Genomic DNA, 22369 nt, shown 5'->3' on the forward strand with positions numbered 1-22369 from the left:
CAAGGTTTTGTCTCCTCTGTCAGCCGAGTGTAGTGAGGGGTTCGCAAAGTAATGAACTGGATTAGTGTAAGAAAATGTGCATGCCTTAGTTTAACCGAAGGTTGAATTAAAACAACCATGTAAACTACTGTCTATAGAATGGGCATATAAAAAGATAATATCTCTAGAACCTCATGTAATTTTCTTCTTAGTAATCAATTGTCTTCGAAATGTAATCAGTGCTTATCTTGCTTCATAACGAACAACACCCTAGAAATAAATACATTTTTTTCCCCTAATGAGTAAAAATGAGGCTAGTTCTGCATTAAATCATGTTATATATGAGCAAACCCCCATTATACTCACCCTACTGAGCACCTATATGGATCACAGACATAATTTAATGTAGCTCATTTTATATTCCATCATCGTACACTCTTTCAACATGACCTTCCACCTCAGTGGATCCCATTTATTGATGCACTTTAAGGTATAAATCTTCTGATGTGAGAACAGCCATGATTTTGATTTGCATTTTATTGAGGTTTAAATTGAGCTGGGATAATGATGAAATGTGAGGGCAGTATTAATGGTGTTAATGTTGACCAGCACCAGGCATGTTCTTTGTCTTCATTGGGCAATCTACTGGCTGCTTTTAATAACTTTCATATCCCTTAGCTTAGGAAGAGACAGTTTGACCTCCACTTGTGCAGCTACCATACATTAGGTACCACAATCTGATGGGGATTTAACCAAAAGATTTACACTGCTCTTTTGACAACCTTTTTTTATGACAAAAAAAAGCGAAACTGGCTCTTCTCAAATGACAAGAAAACTATTTCAAAGGAGTAAAGATTTGGAAAAGGAATTTAATTTTTTTCTATACTCTAGAAGTATAAAAGACATCTGCCGACAACTGAAGCTCTGCCAAAAATGAGCCATCAACATGAAAATGATCCTAAACAAAATAACCCGTATCAGAATCAAGTTTATTGCAAAGTAGGTTTGCACATACAAGGAATTTAACTTTGTGTTGATGGTGAAGACAAATTAGATATATATATATACATAATACAGACTCTATAGCTATAGACAATATACAACATACAATATACTATTATACCATATGCAGCTATTTAATATATACAGATTAGACTGTCGTTAATGTAACGCAGAAGGTGTGGAGATGCTATGTTGGTGTAGGCTGTAGGTCCTGAATGTGTCAGGTGCTCAGAACGCAGGACCCAGAATTCAAGCAGACAGATCAGGGTGATTTACAAAAAAAAAACAAAATTCTTATTAAAACGTGAACGTGCAGCTGTTTGTCAGCTGGGGTGGGATAACTGGATACTCTGTAGAGATAGAAACACAGGTAAGAGACTGAATCTTGGGCCAAGACTATGAGCATTAGTCACTAGCTTGGTTCTGAGATCAGTCCGAGCCCGGAGAAAGGAGTAGAATCCAAACGGAAGGTTTCTCCACAGCTTTCAGCAGGAGCGATCCTCAGAGTTCCAAGTAATGAGCTGAGCAGGCTCTCTATCTGTGGGGGAAATCAAAAGCCAGAGTCGAAGCAGAACCAGGTTACCAGGCTAGAACATCAGAGAGCCAAAGTGGTATCAGTGGAGGATCCAAGCCGAGGTCAGAAGACGGGTCCAAGTTTCGGTATGCTGGCAGAATCCAGGAATTAGTCCAGAACAGATCAGAATAGCAGAGAAAAACTGTGGCAAAGAAAAAACTCTGAGATCCAAAAAGCAGAAACAGGTCAGGATCAGAAAATCAGAACGTAACAGAACCGCTAGAGTTACTCTCACACACAACTTGAATAATCTGGTGCAGATGGCAGGAGAACAGGTAGCAGCAGGAACCAGGCAGACAGTAAAAAGGAACTTGGCAGATTAGACAGGGAATGGAATGAACAATTAAGCTAGCCATCAGTGCCAAAACTATGACAGAAGTGTCACAGTTTGTTTTATTTGATTTATTGTTCTGTTTTATTTTAAGACAATCTTTTGACTTTTCATAATCTGACCGAGTCACAAGAGAGACATTGTTTCAATCTGTTAAACACTGGGAAATCTGGTCACCCTTTACATAGTGGGAGCCTCTATGCAGCCAGGTTGTTTGTGTCCTTTCAGCTGCTCCGTTATTCAGGGAGTCACGGCAGCAAGTCAATATGACTTCTTCACTGACTTGGCAAGTTTTCACTTCAGATGCCCTATCTGAAGCAAGCAGGATTATAACCTGGGTCCCCTCATTCAAGTTAATGACTTAAAGCATGGGTTCCTCTAAGTAGCCAGTCTGATGGAAAACAAAAAAATTGCATCAGAGCCGGAGTGACCCAGCCTTTACTCAAAGTCCAGACCCTCAACCTGACTGAGACCTGATTTTACTCATAACTATAATAAATAAATACAAAGAATTATAAATATGTGATCTATGAACAAGAAAAACGCTAATAAAGAAGTCCATAAGCCAAAACATGTTGGTATGCCAAACAAAGTTTACAATTAGTTCTTTAATCCTTGCTAAAGAGTTTTGCCTCACCAAACCAGAGAACTTATAAAGCAAATATAGATACTTGAAAAATCAAAGTCCTTTATTTTGCCGTACATTAATTTAAGTATAACCTTCAGTCACGTTTATGTGTAAAGTAGGACAAAAAATGCCTGGGTTACATGGAGGTCTTACACAATATCCTTAGCAGCAATGAATCATCTTATTTTTGTGGAAGCTGCCTCTTATATTGTACTAATTGAATGGCAGCTAACAGCTTCTTGCAGAGGGAGGAAACAACTGCTGAGTTACAACATAAATTGTACATAGAAAAACAGTTATATATCACTTAAGAGCAATTAATCACTACTTTACTAAGTGTTTTCAATGTGACCAACCAGAAGTTCTCATTTTCAACACTCTCATGAGAAGGCCTCAACATAAAACACATATGATATAGTATAATCCTATCATGCAAAAACCTTACACTGGTTATTTGCTTCTTAGGTTAAAATCTGTATTTACTATACTTATACAGTATATATGTGTATGGTATACTGATGTCTAAATAAATATTAGGCAGCATTTCATAGGATCTGATAATTTTTTAGCTTTGAGCCTTACAGTCAGTTAGTTCATGTTATAGTTTCTGACTGTGTTAATGTTTCAGTTGTATCTTGGTTCCTTTAGACTGTGTTTAACACATCTGCTGTTACAGTTTTACACATGATAAGAACCTGAAATGCTAAAACCAAGCAGCTGGGTGTGTTACTATGACAACTGAAATTAGCGGCAGGAAAACTGCATATTGAAAAGAACAAGAGGCTTCTCCCATTGTCGGCCTTTTAAGAAATGAACATGTTTGTAAGAACATGAACAGTATATCTATGGGATAACTCTTCCAGCCTGTCTAGAAATCTTTATTTTTTTTGGAAAGTCTGGAATCCCCCTTATTTCCATCCCCCCCCCCCCCCCCCCCCCCCCCCAAAGAGTCATGATCTCTTTTGCATCTGTAATAAAAGCTTAATCTACTTCTCCTAATGTAAATTATTATCTTTAAACTCTGACTGTGATTTGTTTTCCATTTCTCTCATCTTGCACATGCGCACTTATAGAGGAGCCATGCAAAAATGTGGTCATGCAGGTCTGGACATGCATTTTTAATTAATACTAAACTTTTCACTACTGTTTCTTTTTATTTCTTTTTTTATTATAAAGTGAACAAAGTCTACACTCATGAGAATACAGAGCACAATAAAGGTGACAACCACTGGGAACATGAACAAATAAAAGCAAATGTAATGATATAAACAGGGTAGAAAGATATAAGTAAATCTTAAAAATATGTGTTTAAAACATATATCTGCAAAATCTCTTATTTTCAAAAACAAAGACAAAAAAGGTAAGCAAATTGTGCAAAATAGCAATTATTAAATAAAAATAATATCAGATTTATTGTCCCAACATTGCAGATGTGTTGGAATCTGTCCTTAAATGTCAGCCAAACTCAGTGGTGTCAAAAGTACACACATTTGTTACTTAAGTTGAAGTATAGATACTGCAGTTTAAAAACACCCTGGTAAAAGTTGAAGTATCAACTTGACCTCTTTACTCAAGTAAAAGTGAAAAAATAACTGCTCTAGAAACTACTTTCAATATAAAAGTATAAAGTAACCTTAAAAAAAAAACAGCCAGATGCCACTATATGAACTGAAAGCTACATTTTTCGACTATTTCGAAAAATTCTTTGAGAAAGAGCCAAGGTTGAGGGAGGTCTTCTTGGTCTCCGTCTCCATCTCCCGATACGCTCTCGCCTGTATCAGACCTTTCAGACATTTCAACATCTTTGTCTGAATCTGACATTGTAGCATGGCATAGACAATTCATGTTTGCAGTTTGAAGAACACCTGCTTGCGTCTAATGATTTCCTTTGGGTAACCAATGAGTGTTTGCATTATATGACGCATCCAATTACACTTGTTTTCACTAGATGTGGATGCGGCCAATGATCTTCATTGGATGGCGCACATGATGTGAAATACATATTTCTAAAAAAATTAAACCATTAAAAATCAGCGGGGTCTGAATAAAGAAAATCATCAACCAGTAAAGGTTCGGAGACCTTTTTAATGATCTGTTACTTTAAACAGAATTTAACACTGAAATAAAACAAGGTATTTATGCATTCATGTTGTACATTGAATTTTGAAATAAATAAAAAAATAGAAATTGCCAAAAATTGCATGCCTTGCTATCTCAGAGGAGTTGACAACAAGTAACGTTTGTTTTAAAAAAGTAAGGAATAGAAATTACAGATACTTGTGTGAAAATGTAATGAGTAAAAATCAGAAGTAGGAAGAAAAATAAGTAACGGAGTAAAGTACAGATACAGAAGTGTACGTAAGTACAGTAACAAAGTATTTGTACTTCGCTACTTGACACCTCTGGCCAATCCCTTTTATTTTTAATTCGATAAATAAAACATTACCTACTACATATCTGACTCAATAATCATAATAATTATTAGTTTAATCATTAGTTTTAGATGGAACTATTCACACACTTGTATTATGTTAAACTGCACTTCCAATATTCACCACTGTTTGACGCCAAGTACCTTTTTCCTCTGAGCACGGAGCAGCCGGCTTGGCTCAATTCGCAACGAATCATGCGATACCCAAGGCTGGGTAGGTAGGATACACCGGGCCTGTCCTTCAAATCAGGCAAAAAGAAGGATGCATTTCTTAACCACATAATGAGGAGTCTTACAATCCAAACAGAACTTGGCACCAAGCTATGACATAATGGGCCTACGAAACTGGCCTTGGGAGGAGGCAGTCCCTAAATTCAAAATCAGTATAATAGTGTCCCTCCATGTTTTAGTAGACCAGTTTGGACCAGAAAACTGAAAAGTCATGGAGTTGTAAATACAGAAAACATTTCCCCCTCTAGATAAAATCCTGCATCAAAGAAGAAAAGGAACATCTCCCAATTACTGTATTACAGGTAGAATAGGTCAGAATATTTGCAGAGAAATGTAACTTTCAGGTTGTAAAAGAATAAAATCTGTAGGAATACAAGGGGTATGAATAAGCTCGCTGTATAACCATAATTCCACTTTCTTGTGACAAAAAACCCTTTCTGTGTTTTTTATTTTAGTTTTTTTTAAGTGGAAAAGTGTGAATATTTAAAGGGAAGACACATAAAGGTGTTTTGCAACATTGGATCAGTGCGATCTTGTTCTGTAAGCATAGCACTCTGCCCTTCAGGGCTCGTGTAGAAGTTTAGGTCTGCTGAGAGTTTTAAAGGTTATGCCAGTTTTACTCTCCCCCTCCTTCCTTTCCTGCGTCTCTCTCCTGCAACCGAGAAAAGAACATGAGCCAATGGCCTATGGAGAATACTCAACACCATCTCTAGTCTCCTCCTGCACATTTCCCAAACTGCCCTTGGAAATGTGTTAAAAAGAAGCTCACAGCATGCTAAACACTCAACAAAGTGCTGTTGATACATTTGGGGCATCTCAATATTCATATCATAGATATTGCATTCACTGCTCAGTCGGTACTCACTTCTTTTCATTTCCTTTGAGTGTCCACACTGCATCCTACAGTGCTTAAGGCTGTGCTTTCTTGGTAAACAATGGGAGTAACAATGACAACACAGCTGCTATGAATCACATCTGGAGACCACAAAATTCTAAGGAAGATGAATGAGCCTCTCTGAGGCTGTCTTATAATGCATTTCTAAACCATTATAGAATATGGACATGCAGGACAACAATCTAACATGCATAATATATATTAACAATAGAAAAAACATGTTACTCCTCACTGCACCACATCAGATGATATCATCCAGGTGTCTCTAACTATCAGATAGAGAAATTATTTACAGCAGGAGAGCAAAGAAGCTGGTGTCACATCTGGGAAGCACTGTTGCTCTTTACTGAAATCAGCCTTTCATTTTTTCAAATCTGATTTAAATGAGCAGGGACGAAAACAAGCAGGTAGGGAGAATAAGATTGGCTGGGTATATCCATCAGAGGTGCAGAAAGATGAGCTAATTTACTCTTTACTTCAACAAAGAATCTGCTAGCAGCTTATGCCAAGATTGTCGTTATGACTATAGTTTCCTATTAGGCTCTAAAAATGTATATCAACAATCCCTCAGGAAATACAGTATTTGGCATCTTTTTCATACAGAAGTATTATACTCTTGTTTATTTGTGTGTCTTTAAACCACACTGAAAAACAGAGCTTACTCTTTAGGAGATGGGAAAAGGATGCATGCAAAGATTCTACTATTATAGCACAAGTATTGTAAATATTCTATTGAATAAATCCTTGTTATGTTTCTGTAAGGTATAAATGGAGGTTGCAATCCTGCAATATGGTTTCACTGGAACTCTTCTAATAGACCAAATAGGACATGATAAAATGTTTAAAATGATGCTGCATAATACTGATAATTTCAAACGGTTATGTTAAAAACATTAAATCACATTATAGAATGAGTTTGGTTAGAAGTAATTCTATTTGTAGAAACATTTATTCTCAATGTCAAAGAAACAACTAGAACTATTACACTATTTATGTAAATCTTTGTATTGGCTTGTCCGATTGGATGTATGTATGTATGTATGCATATTGAGTAATGAGATGAGAGATTAATTTGGCTAAATATTGTCACATCATTCCACACAGGTAAAATTCAATGAGGCTTTGGTTCTTTTACATGCAATATTTCTATTTAGTTTTTCTTTGTAATTACAGAGATCCAAGAAAGCAAAATAAAATATACATGCATGTCCACATTTTTTGCAGCTTAATGGATGTGATAATAGACAAACTCTGGATGGTGTTATGTGGTTAACATACTTCAACCAAAAAATAAAAATATTTCACGCAGAAAATGCAGAAAATAACAAAATAAATGTCTTCTTGTGTAGAGTTTTCATATTGTCCTCGTCCATGGATGGGTTTTCTGTCCTGTGTGTTTCTGTGATGGTCTAGTGTTGGACTGTCTATCTGATGACACTGTGCCTTTTGCCATGACTGCTAATAGAAGGACCTTTTGTGTGACCCTATGGCTGTATGCAATAGATGGATGGAACTAATTATTACTTTATCAAGAAAGGTTGTGGGGTATTTTTACAACCCAGCTGTTATGATCTAAATCACTCTGTGTTTTTGCTAAATGCACCCATTTATATTCCATATACTTTTCTTTCATCTCAGACAAATTTAATTTTAGTTTGTTGTGCCTTCTTTGTAAGGTGTATTTTTTTCTGTTATGTTAAAAAGTCGAGAGCTACATGGGTCTATATTTGACCCAAACCTGAAGTAAATTAAAGAAGCTAATTAGTTTCCTTTTTTTTCTAACCAGCAGTTTTTAGAGTACAGAATGTGTTAGCTGATGGGAAGAAAGAAAATTGATCATAAATGATATAAACCAAGTATTTGTCTGCTCTGAATGTCAGACAGACAATGATTCAGATTTCAGATTGTTGATTCAAGCAGGCTGAGCTGACTAAAAGTACAAGGTTATTTGTAGCAGCAGCCTGCAGGAACAGCTCCACTGGGATGGAATGATAAACACACACATGCATACACATGACTGCTTGAGTGCGCTCATGGTATTCTGTGGTGCACTATCTTGCTAATTTGTACAGTCAGACAAGAATTGATCGTGATAGTCTGACATATGCACAATGCTCTTATAAGATTGTATTATTATTATATTACTTGAATGTCATTGAATGTTCTCTAAATGCAATAATAAAGTACATATACTGTATTTCATCTCCCAAAATATTCAGTGAAAAATGTAACATATCTTGCATGATTTTTTTTGTCAGATATTCAATGTAATATCCTTCAACTTATAGTATTATAGTACATTAAAAGTACGGTATAGCAAGAATAAAAGGAAAAAAAGTCAAAACTGTTCTATTGTATTGTATTGTGAGTATGAAGTGTATGAAATAACTGACTCTTCCACAATGAGTCTTTAGTAGAATTAACTGCTCAGTCACACGTTCCAAAAATTTTGAGTCAAAATCAACAAAAATTACTAAAGATTTAAAAAAATAATAATTTTTCTTTAATAATAGGATTGCAAACATCATTAACCTCTGTTTACTAGTCTGGATGCTGGTACAGTCAGATAGTATTCATTCGAGGATATAACCAAATCTATTTTAGTATAGTTTTTTTTAAAACATCAGTTACATACAACAGCATTTCAATTTAATTACATAAATCTTAACGGTAGATTTTTCTTTCTGGTTCACCATTATTAAAATCCTACAACTTCTTTAAAGAAGATGCAAAACATTGACAGTGGAGCAAAACATATTATGACCGTTTTTTGCGAGTATTTGTTTTCTTGAGAAGGATACATTTCCATTTTGATTTCCATTGAGAGAAAAATGCATTGTAGCAACTCAAGCACTTAAATCTAAAACAACAGAGACTCAATCGCACTTGCAAGGCGGATAAAATTCTTTTTTATTATAATACTTATGTATAAACTGGTTAGAAAAGTTTAGCATAAATATAATAAAATCGAAATAACAAAAACTTATGCATAAAATCCATCGGGTATGCAATATGGAAACTTTCACCTGATAGCCTGAATAAAATAACTTCACTAATATGGCTGTCTTTATATATTATATATATTTGGAGGAATCATATTTAGTTTGCATAGTAAACATGTTACTATGCTATCAGACGTTATGCCACTCTGTGAAGCTAATGCTGTAGTGGTTTGATTAAAAACTATAAAACAAGACGACAAAATGGGGAAATGTTGACTCTTTTAAGCATGTTAAGTCCAAATCTTCCAATTCATTTATTTTCCATAAATTGTCTTTCCAGTATTGAACATATATTGTGCCCCACTGACTGATGCACATTTAGACGTTTCATCATCCATGCTTTGTTTGGCAGGAGTAAGCAGGTTCACGTTTAAAGATTCATGGTGAGTGACACTGGCTGGATAGCTCCTGTTTAAATCTAACCCTCCCAGGCTGACTGTTGAATGCACAATCATTTAAATATTTATCATATGTATATTGGACCCCGAGGCCAGCATTTAAGATTAGAAGAGTCAGTTAGTTAATTCCCAAAAAATGCCACACAAGCTTTGTGATCTAGTCATTGTATTTTATTATTAACAAGCCAGAGAGCATGTCACATTTATGTTGGGTCTGCATAATATAAATGAGAGGCTACATTTGATTATATGATTTCAGCTAAAAGCTAATTTCCATTCTTGAAATGAATGTTTTTCATTTTATTTTCTACCCAATGCCCCATCTTTTAATTAGAAATTTAATAATTATTCAGATTACATTCTCTGTTTGTTTTTTTTTTCCACGTTTGTGCTGATAAATACTGAATAAAATCAGGAAAAATGTTTCAACATTTATAAAGAGGGCACAAAGCTCCCACCTTAAGTTCAGTTAAATTCAAATAGCATGTTTTCTGCAATAAATTAAGAAGTGGGCTAGTGACTGTAAATGGGGCTGCAAAAGGAGGATTTATCATTATTTATTTTGTATTATTCACTTAACAATAATGTTCAAAATTAGGTATCTTAACTAGTGTTGTTTTTGACAGCCATCTTAGATTTAGTCTTAGGGCCGGATTTATCAAGATCCAATTTTGCGTGCAGTAATTTGCGCTCGCAAACTGGAATTTTGAGCGAGGGGCTGGACCATGGTTTGCGGGTGATTTAACAAGCGCGATTGCGTAACTGGTGGCAGGTGCAAAACTGTTGGAGACGCCCTATTTAAATGATGGTTTTGCGCATTTTGTGGTTTGCGGCAAAGTAGTTTGTACAAACTAGTGCATTAAGAAATTTAAATCTTACAGTGATCCCCAACAAATATATATCTATATATATCTATATCTATATATATATATTTATCTATATCTATATCTATATCTATATCTATCTATCTATCTATCTATCTATCTATCTATCTATCTATCTATCTATCTATCTATCTATCTATCTATCTATCTATCTATCTATCTATCTATCTATCTATCTATCTATCTATCTATCTATCTATCTATCTATCTATCTATCTATCTATCTATCTATCTATCTATCTATCTATATATATACACTATATTGCCAAAAGTATTTGCTCACCCATCCAAATTATTGGAATCAGGTGTTCCAATCACTTCCATGGCCACAGGTGTATAAATTCAAGCACCTAGGCATGCAGACTGTTTTTACAAACATTTGTGAAAGAATGGGTCGCTCTCAGGAGCTCAGTGAATTCCAGCGTGGAACTGTGATAGGATGCCACCTGTGCAACAAATCCAGTCGTGAAATTTCCTCGCTCCTAAATATTCCACAGTCAACTGTCAGCTGTATTATAAGAAAATGGAAGTGTTTGGGAACGACAGCAACTCAGCCACGAAGAGGTAGGCCACGTAAACTGACGGAGCGGGGTCAGCGGATGCTGACGCGCATAGTGCGAAGAGGTCGCCAACTTTCTGCAGAGTCAATCACTACAGACCTCCAAACTTCATGTGGCCTTCAGATTAGCTCAAGAACAGTGCGCAGAGAGCTTCATGGAATGGGTTTCCATGGTCGAGCAGCTGCATCCAAGCCATACATCACCAAGTGCAATGCAAAGCGTCGGATGCGGTGGTGTAAAGCACGCCGCCACTGGACTCTAGAGCAGTGGAGACGCGTTCTCTGGAGTGACGAATCGCGCTTCTCCATCTGGCAATCTGATGGACGGGTCTGGGTTTGGCGGTTGCCAGGAGAACGGTACTTGTCTGACTGCATTGTGCCAAGTGTAAAGTTTGGTGGAGGGGGGATTATGGTGTGAGGTTGTTTTTCAGGAGCTGGGCTTGGCCCCTTAGTTCCAGTGAAAGGAACTCTGAATGCTTCAGCATACCAAGACATTTTGGACAATTCCATGCTCCCAACTTTGTGGGAACAGTTTGGAGCTGGCCCCTTCCTCTTCCAACATGACTGTGCACCAGTGCACAAAGCAAGGTCCATAAAGACATGGATGACAGAGTCTGGTGTGGATGAACTTGACTGGCCTGCACAGAGTCCTGACCTCAACCCGATAGAACACCTTTGGGATGAATTAGAGCGGAGACTGAGAGCCAGGCCTTCTCGTCCAACATCAGTGTGCGACCTCACAAATGCGCTTCTGGAAGAATGGTCAAAAATTCCCATAAACACACTCCTAAACCTTGTGGACAGCCTTCCCAGAAGAGTTGAAGCTGTTCTAGCTGCAAAGGGTGGACCGACGTCATATTGAACCCTATGGATTAGGAACGGGATGTCACTTAAGCTCATATGTGAGTCAAGGCAGGTGAGCAAATACTTTTGGCAATATAGTGTATATATATATATATATATATATATATATATATATATATATATATATATATATATATATACATATATATATATATATATATATATATATATATATATATATATATATATATATAAAGAAAATACTTTGGCAACCTTTATTCCCTAAGGTGGTATGTGGCTGAATTTCTGCTTCACTGCAGTAAAAAAACAAAACAATAAAAACAGGTGTTTTGTATTGGCCTGTAGAAAAATGCACATACCAAATGGCTCACAAGAAGTGACTGTGGATGAGATTATTGCGCGTATTCTTCCCCGCAGCATTGGCAGGTTGCTCCACAGGCGCAGGGGGAGAACCCCGACCCCGTCGGACAGCACTTCGGACAGCACTTCTGAAAAAACGAGATTGGGAGATTCCAGCTCTCGCTGCAACCGTACGCTGGAATGACCCAGATGCAAAAAAGTGCAATGTTGCAAGGAGTTTTGTGATATCTGGTATTGCGTGGATCCTCCTTGTGGCTGGCTCCAAATCCATTCGGAGTTCCCCCAACAGCTCCAAAATGTCAATGCTGGATAAACGATATGTTTTGATGATCGTTTCCTCGTTCATTCCAAAAATATTCACACGGAGTGAAAAAATGCGTTCTCTGCGTCCCCTTGCTTCATTTCCATGTCTCCTGCTTGCGACAATAACCGCTGCCATGTGTGCGCAATTACGCATACAGACCATTTGCACCTCCTTTTGAAACGTGTTAAATATAGAGTCAGACACCGTTAGCAAAATTGTTTTTAGGTTTGATAAATCACTTTGCGAGTGCTAAATTAATATATTTACATGTTCTCCTCCCACAAGACGCACTTTTGCATGTAAACGCCCCATATTGCATATTCATTGCATAAAAAGTACTAAATGGATAAGAGGCGCTATTTAGCACGTTTTAAAGACCAGATCCTTTTAGCACGCTGTTGATAGATCAGTTTGTACATTTTTTAGCATGCGCAATGAAATAGCTCACGTTTTTATACACGCAAACCTTTGATAGATCCGGCCCTTAGTCTTCAGGACGAAAACAATTATTAGTTGTTTTTTTTCCGCATTTTAGTCATTATGATATGTGACAGTTTACAGTTAGGTTTAAGTCTAGTTTTAGTCAGTTTTATGTTTTATGCAAAATAAAAATTTAACCTTTAGAATTTGGAATAACAACCAGATTCTTTACCAGGCTGACAGCTCTTGCCCAGATAATGCAATAGCTGGGTATAGAATGCTGCCATGCAATTCATCATTGCTGTTGGGCAGAAAACTTTGATTTATAGAATTCAAATAAACTTTTTTATGAATTAATGCACTACTTTATAAAAACTGTCTTACAAAAGTTGTGAAAATATCTGATCTAATTCAACACATCATATTGGTTAATATAGCAGACAGACAAGCTAACAAAATGTACAATAAAGGAATGGTTTTAGACATACAAGGTTTCCATCCCAAGGCAAACACTTCCTGATCTACTATGAATTATGCATCACACACAGATCAATAAAATCTTCATTGCTCCAAAAAAGCAAATAACAATAACATTCTTCTTTCTACTTTGGCAATTTTGAATTTGCAACTTAGTTACCGCTGCTCAAGGGTCAAAGTAAATTTAAATTCAAAGGATCTGATAAAAAAAAAAAAACTACAGAGAGAAGTTATATAATTGTCTTGTAATGCCATCCATGGCAATCCAGACATAAACTGAATGAATATGTTGACTAAAATGTTGAAATATTCAAAGGACACAGAGAAAATGTTTTAAAGACAATACAAGGAAATATTTACATCATATTTACATAGATAGAAATAAGAACGATCATAGAGAAATATTCAAAGATCTATGTATCTGCTCGGCAGGTGGATGGCAGGATCAATGAAGACACAGCAGCATGGCTATTGCTGCTTAGCAGATTTCAGTGCAACGATGCAGTTTAAATGTTCAAGTTTAGCTCATCAGTTTTTGTTGTTGTCATGTAAAAAAATGGAGCGTCAACAAAATGATTTCGCCATCGTCATCTTGACTTAAACGACACTGATCATAAGAGGCAATTGGGCATTTTGTTTCTTGAAAGTGTTATCTTGTGAGATTTAAATTCTTTCTCCACAGATTATAATATTATTGCATTTTAATGGATGAGGTAAATTTTTGTAAAGTCTAGTATTTTCAGGTTATCTTAAGAGAATAGTTAGATCCTTTACATGGGATACCAAAATCTCCTACGGCACCCCTGGCTAACAGACGCTAAATCAGGTTAAGTGGATAACTTCTTTATCGAGAGTACCTTTATTGAACTAATATTAATATAAAGGTAGCTGATGCTAGACTAATTTCTTCATGAAATCTACCCCTTATTGCAAAGGGAGGAAATCCTGTGTGTTTCTCTATGTATGACAATGCTTACTGTTGTCATGATCTTGGCACTGATGGTTACCCTAATTGCTCACTCCGTTCACCTGTCTAACTTTGCCCGGTTTTACATCATTGCTCATCAAATCCACCTTCTGCTGCTTCTATTTATACAACTCAGTCCCAGCCATCGTGGTCAGATTTTGATGCTCCTTCTCTTTTTCTAGTGCTTGTTTTTGGGGGCCAGTGGAGAGAGGGATTTTAGAGTTCCTTAGTGTTTCGGATTTCTAGATCCTGATCTGTCTCATATCCACTGAGTGTGTCTGTTCCCATTTGGATGTTATGTCTGAACTGTCTGTGGACTCCTTGAACCCTGAACCAACCTGTTCCTGTTCTCATCGGTACCCCTGTTGGGCTCCGGACTCCTGGATTATCATGATTTCTAATCTGTGTTTCTCTTAAACAAGAGTTTCCAGGCATGGGCAGTGCCCTGCCCAAGCTGCTGCTACCGCCCAATCTGTATTTTAATAAAAGGCTTTGATTATCCCACTGTCTGTCTCGCCCTGAATACTGGGTCCTTCTGTCCTGCTTCTTGACAACAGTGTGTAGTCACAAGCATTTCCTTCAACCTTTGCTGTGCTGTAAGTGCACTAATGACCTAAAAAACATTACAGACACACTTTCAGGGAAGGACTGTTTATTTTTTCCCGACAGGCCACTTTTCTGAATTCCCCTCTACGTCTCCAGGCTTAGACCTGAGTAAACATCCTAATCCATTCCGATTTGGATCTATTTTCTAGTGATGAAATACCTGAATAACATATAGACAAATAAAGCCTAAAAGGTCTCTAATGGGGTCTCTGTATGCTGTTAGCTTCTATCACCTGAACTCCATCAAACTGGCTGAATTGAAAGAAGAAATCCTTTTTCTATAAGTGAAAAAAAAAAGTGAAAAGCCCTTTGGGAAAACTCCTCCAACTCCCATTGTCATTGTGACACAGCACACCCAAGTGAACACTGCACACACTATGAAATTGCATTTATGCCTCACCCGTGCAAGGGGGCAGCCCTCAATGGCGCCCCAAGGGAGCAGTGTGGCAGGACGGTACCATGCTCAGGGTACCTCAGTCATGGAGGAGGATGGGGGAGAGCGCTGGTTAATTACTCCCCCCACCAACCTGGCGGGTCGGGAGTCGAACCGGTAACCTTTGGGATCCAAGTCTGACACCCTAACCGCTCACCCACGACACTATAAACATTGCCATTAAAATTTACACAGCAGGAGGCAGGATTAAAGTCTCCAAGGAAGCCTGACAAGATAACTCTTAAAATCCTGGCAGTGGGTCAAAGGTAGCAGATTTCGGAGGAGGTGGATTTGCCCTGTTCTGCAAAGACTTATAAATCACCTGAAAAGCTTCTGCTTCACATTTATGTTTATCTTTCTCACAGTCTGTTTTAGAACTAACTTTTGCAAGCCTGATAATTTCACAGCAAAAAAATCCATTACTGTAATTCCCAGAATTTTGAAGCTTGCAAAAGGGTGAAAATTGGAAAAAGAGAGCAGCGGCCAGCTCTACACAAAGACCTATACCACTTCAGTTTAGAAGAGATTGATTGTCCAATTAACATCTGCCATGGTGGGAAGCTTCACAAGTTGAGTAACAAGACAAAACTGCCCACTGCATGAAAAGTGGGATTTTCGTCAATATACAGCACTGTAGATTGTCGTGGAACTTCAGGTTAGCGGCAGTTTACGGCAATTTGCAGGCTTCGTTGAAAACTCCCGTAAATTGTCAGAAATTGACGTGGAATTTCTTAGGCAGTGTTCCCCCCATGCCTCCCCCCCATGGAATTCTAGGGGAGGCTTTAACATGTAAATGAACATGCTGTGAGCTATACAAATGCAAACCAGGGTTGCAGGGGGGGTTTTACCCCAAGTGACATCTTTCTGAGGAAGAAAATCTCTGATACAAAGAGATAAGGCTTAGTATAGCCTCTCACATTTTAGCTTGAATTGATTTATTTAATTAAAGTATAGAGACCAAAACAGATCTTTAGCCGACAGAGCAATACATTTACAGCAGTAATGATTTTTTTTAAAAATTTGCATTTAAGATAAAAAATAAAATGTTGTCTGTCAATATGCTCAATTCACAATTACTTAAGTGGAAAAGTTTCAAGAAATGAGTCTGAGATGATTCACTTTATAACATGGCGCATTATCCTGTTGGAAGTAGCCATCAGAAGATTGGTACACTGTGGTCATAAGGTCCGGCCAGGTCAAGATCCGCAATTGCAATTGCACCAAACAGGAAAAAGAACATCGACAAATTCCGGTTCATCAAATTAAAATATAGCAGCAACAGATCGGTGACTAGAAATTATAGCACAATTCTTATATATATATATATAAAAAAAAAAACTAACACCGTTTATTTAAATGATTGGATCCAAACTATTGGTTATTCACCAACGAGGAAGCAGATTTCTCATCTCCATCAAAATATTTATTTTATACCGAGGGACTTAAACTTTAATGAAATCCATTCAAAAGAAACTTCTTATTACAGGAATGAAAAGAGATGCTGAGTTTGGAAGTAGTGAACAAGTTCATTAAAAAAAAAGCAGTTTTGAATTATCCTTATCCCCGTTACAAAAATCTACAAAAATATATATATATATATTTGGGCAGAAACTGAACATATGCTGGATGATGGTGGGATTTTTTTTAATATGTCATATTAAATTAAGCGCTCACAGGGTTCATACAGGAATGAGTGACTCTAATTTAATGCTATTTAAATGCTATTAGAAATGATTTTAATACCATCAACAAGAATCATGTACACAAGTTATTAGTGTACATGAAATATGAAGGAGCTGCAAGCAGAGTTCCATGATTCCTGTATGTATGTAAACACACACACACACACATATATACGTATATATATATCCTCTAGCTTTTTCTCCGCCTGGAGCGATATAATATATCTGACGAAATTGTTTTTATAAGCATTTTTTATTAAAGAATTATAAATACTTCGATAAACATATTTAAATAATTTTAGTGCCAATTAAGGCCTTGATTTAAAAAAAAAAAAAAAAAAGAATGATTTTTTAATTATTTTTATTGATCCGCGGAAACTCTGGTTCATCTCGCGCATGCTCTGTACGATCTCCAAGAAACTTAGAGCGGCGGGGTCTGGATCCATAGTGGAGGATGCTGCTTTGCTTTGTGCAGGCGGTCAGGAGCGGATAATGGGGGATTTCGGGGTAAAACTCCTCTTGGACGCGATGGCGACTCTGCATCGAACAAGACGAACTCAAAGAAGAGATGCTAGCGGTAAATATATGTTCGATATAATAATAATATATGTACTGCCTGCTAAGCTAAAAGCAGCCTAGCCTAAGCTACCGGCTAATAGCAGCCTAGCTATTAGCCTATCTAGCCTAGCCTTGCAAGAACAAGCTTTATTAAAGTGTATTTTTTGTGATTACAGGAAGCAGTATGCCGTCTTAACAACTCGGAGACTAATTGCAGGCGCTATGAACCGGAGCAAGGGTAAGATTTAAAGAATATGCTTTCATTCTGCGGTAAAAGGCAATGGATACGGATAGACACCGATCATAGCTTTTACATTTTGTTTTCACAGACTACTGTCGCCTCACAATGAGGCGGTGACCTCCTATTTGCTCGGAGCCATAATCAGCAAGTCCAGATTTGCACGATGTTGATAAAGACGACACAATCTGGCACATCATGTCTACTGTAGATCTATCCACCAACATCACTTAGCTCCACAGACTATCCAGGAGTCCTGGATGCTTTAATCCATGTGTGGGAGAACATCCCTCAGTACACAATCCACTACCTCATCAGGAGCATGCACAGGAATTGTAGGGAGGTCATACAGGCACATGGAGGCCACACACATACTAAGCCTAATTTGTACCTATTTAAGGACATTACTATTTTACTATTTAAGGACATTATATCAAAGTTCGATCAGCCTGTAGTGTGTTTTCCAGCTTTAATTTTGTGTGGGACTCCAAATTGAGACATCCAATAGTTAATAGATGTGATTTGAATTAATTATTTTTGTTTTTGATTTTGCTTTCAGCACATTCAACTTTGTACAGAACAAAGTATTCAATGAGAGTGAATGTGTCATTCAATCAGATCCAGGATGTATTATTTGAGTGTTTCCATTTATTTCATTTAGGAGTGTATTTAAATGAAACTTTGCTTTTGCACTTCTAGACATACAAGATGCACTCCACACTTATGCAGCATCCAGCAATACTGTTTGAGTCTTGTTTTATGCCACAAGCATATTAGAATACATTTTTCAGCAGCTGGGATACAGTTTATTGCTTTTTTCTATGAGGTATTAGCACATTTCCACTGTGTGTTAAAAGAAGAGGTGCTTTAACTGATGCTTAACAATGTTAAGCTCACAAGCTATATTGTATGTTCTACCAATTTACTGTCCTGTTAGGATGGTTTTACAAATTGCTTGTAGCAGGAATGGTCAATTTGTGGCATCTGGGATTGCTAAACAATTCAAAATTTAAACAATTTAAATTGTTTTATATTCTGTTATTTTTACAAGCAAAGAACCATCTAATGTAAATAAGTGATCTGCCAATTCAGACAAGCTTTATCCAGACAGTGTTTGGGCTGCATCATTGCAGATTCTATACAGTAGCACTTCCTCACCTCCAGTCTATCTATGTTCTTGCTTTTGCATGTCTGAAAAATTAGATTAAAGTCATCACTATTCATGGCTGTAATTCCATGTTACACAGGTCATTAAGCCAGCAGGAAAACTGATGATTAGGAGGGGACTGCATTTCATATCTTCTCTGTGGCTTTTTTTGAAATAAATTTGTGGCAACACAATGGCTATAAGCCGGGGCCACATCAAGTCAGTGACTGAACAACAGGATTTAAAGTCTATTGTGTTTCGGCACGCTTGATGTATGTGAGGGAATTTGGTTCTGATGGTCCTAATGGCTCCCTGCAGGGACGCCATGTGTGCACTTTTTGATTTCATGCCTGCCAGTTTGTAGGTATTTCCAAACAAGGTTTTAACAGAAGAATGAAGAAGCCTACCATTTCTAAGGCTGGTTTTAGTTTTGTTCCATTATACAAAAAAATTAAATTTTAATTACATTAAAAAAGTGCCTTTTCAAATTTGTGAACCTAGAAGTTTTTTCTACTAAACTTGCCGTTATTTTATACTTTGTACTGTTTATACAGTTAGGTTTATATATATATATATATATATATATATATATATATATATATATATATATATATATATATATATATATATATATATATATATATATATATATAAAAATATATATATATATATATATATATATATGGGAAAGCAGCTGCCTCTTTACAGACTGCTTCAGATCTTAAAATACATTTGGATTTCAATAAAAATACTAGTAATTTGAAAATGCAGTTTTGAAAACCAAAGCAGTCCTATTAAAAAAACAAATGATATCCGGTGTTACATAAGGAATTAAGAGTGATAAAAAATAATAATTATTTTATTAGATTTGTTTCAGAAACCCTCTTCAAGTGTGAATAAATCCAGAGGTTTAGAATCAAGATGTTTTTCAAAGAGAACCTGTCTGACAACATGAAATAGGCTAAAATGTCTCAAATAGAAGCATGTTTTAGGTCCACAGAAATTTACAAGCAGGTAATAAACACATTTACTGACATTCATTTATTTATCATGAAATGGTTATAAGGCCCTTCATAAGCTTAAGAGCAGTGAGAACCAGTGTGTACAAGTGAAGAAGATATGAAAAGTTTTAAACCTTGGAGTCCCTTTTCTACCAAAATTACTGAAACAGTACAACCTCAATTCATTCAGGAATACATAAAAGAACACAGACTAACATTTGTAGCACTGTGGCCCTAAAATATCTTAGCCAGGGTCAGTGTTCTTTGGTTACCTGTAAAAAAGGACATAATCATGTCACCCATAGAACAGAATAGAATAAACAGGTTTGGGCAGTAGGGCCATTACAAATAGCATTGTACCTAGTAACTACATTTCTCAGCTGTTTTCTACATCAAATTACTTTTCATTAGTGAACCTAATTTTGTGGTAAGTACTGGGGTAGCATCCACAGAAGTTTCAAACTACATTTTTCCAGGGATTCTACACCTTAAACTCATCTCTCCTCCTACAGACGTTGCAGGAGTATACCAGCCTTTTAACTTTGCATACCTATGATCCTGGTTTTTGATCTACACCGTGTATAAGAAGATGCCTGGAAGAATGATCTAATGCAGCAAGGAGGTAAAGGATTCAGATGGCGACAGTGGAAGGGAGGGAAGGAGAGGCAGAGCCGTCTTCCCCATGTCCAGGATATCCAACATGTAAGGATTTAATTTAAATCACAAATTTAAGGCATATACAGCTACATTCAGGTATTTGCTGAAGTTAACAGCTAAGCTAGTCATCACAAGATTGCCAACAAATATCAACAGCTAATAAAACAGTAGCCAAAAACATTCCCTGTGGAAGCAAAATAACAGTGAGGTTGCTTTCTATATTTTTTTCTAAATGCATGTGTCTATGCAAAGAATTCAGGCAGGAAAAGTTATGAAAAGTTATTGTTTTCTTTACAAAACTAGCTGGTAAAAAAACAAACATAGAAAAGGTATGTAGTTGATTAGTATTATGAATGGTAGTATATGGACCAAGCTATCTACTGACTGGACCTTATAGAACTCTTTTTGATTGGTATCACATTAGAGCTGCTGATAAATTCTAATAAGGTTAATATTATCACCTTTACAGAATCTGGTACTCTTTAACCATTAAATTATCTCTCTCCTCATTTGCCCAACAGGAAGAACAAGCAGATTATGGCCTCAAGTTAAGCTGTTCACATTTACTGCAGTAATATGTCTTTTTTTTTCCTCTTTCAAAGCAATCTTTCTCTGCTGTGAAACAATGAGTTGGCAATGGTGGCTTGGCACATTCAGGAAAAAGGACAACGATCTACATTTAACAATCTACTATAAAAGGAACCACTGACTACAAACATCAATAGTGAAAGTAAATCTGAGCAGTGGTGTTGCAGTGTACCCTAACCCTAGGGCTGTGTCGGAAAAAAAAAGATCAGCCCATCTTGGCTATACAGCAAACAGACACAGCAGGTTTCAATATTGCAGCCCTCCTATCAGTCTCCTTTTTTACATCCAGCAGATCACATATATAGTTTATACCCTGACTTGAATTTATTTCAGCACATCTTGTCTGCCTTTCAAAGTAGGGAAAAGGGAAACAAAATTAAGCATGACACATAATGTAAACACTAACAATATATTACCAATAATAAATATCACGCAAACATCTTATTTTTTAAATACATTGACCTCAGTTTAAGCTTCAACAAATCAAAGTCCAGCACTTTACACTACACTTCCTATAAAACAGCAGAGTTAAGGTGGGCCTCCTCTTTAGCAAGGACCTAAAATTGTTATGATTTTTGGTGCTGATAGATGCTTAATTGCTAATTTCATTTACCATTATCTGTCCTGTTTCTCATCATGGCTCATCTGATCAACCTGCTCCTACTTCTATTTAAACTTCTTTGTCCCAGCCATCAGTGCAAGATTATTCTTGAGCCTTTGGTATTGAGAGTTCTCTAGCATTTCTATTGTGTTCTGATTGCCTGATCCTGATCCGTTTCTTTATTTGGACTTTTGAGCCTGTTTGTGCCTGTCGGATCTGTTTACCTGGCCTGTCTTTGAACTCCTTTTGGACTGAACCTGGATATGACTCTTTACTTCACCTATCCTGCCTTCGTTCGTCAGCTCAGATTTGTTCTCCTGTCAGCTCTGCAGCATTCTAGGCTTCCGAATCTGGAACTCTCTGGCAGCTTCCACTGCGTCTTCTCAGCTGACCAGCTGGAATTATCCTCGTTTTCTGGGCACGGACAGAACTGTCAAATCAGACGTTCCTGCCTGGTCGCTGCAGCCGCCACCACTGCAGATCTGTTCCATCATTGTTTGAATACACGTAGTATTCCACAGTCTGTCTTGCCTGATTTCTGGGTCCTTCTTTCTAAGCCATTAGAAAGAAAGCTGCCAAAAGATAATATTT

The sequence above is a fragment of the Cyprinodon tularosa genome, unplaced genomic scaffold (assembly GCF_016077235.1).
Source record: "Cyprinodon tularosa strain WSP-4 unplaced genomic scaffold, ASM1607723v1 ctg117, whole genome shotgun sequence".
NCBI lineage: Eukaryota > Metazoa > Chordata > Actinopteri > Cyprinodontiformes > Cyprinodontidae > Cyprinodon > Cyprinodon tularosa.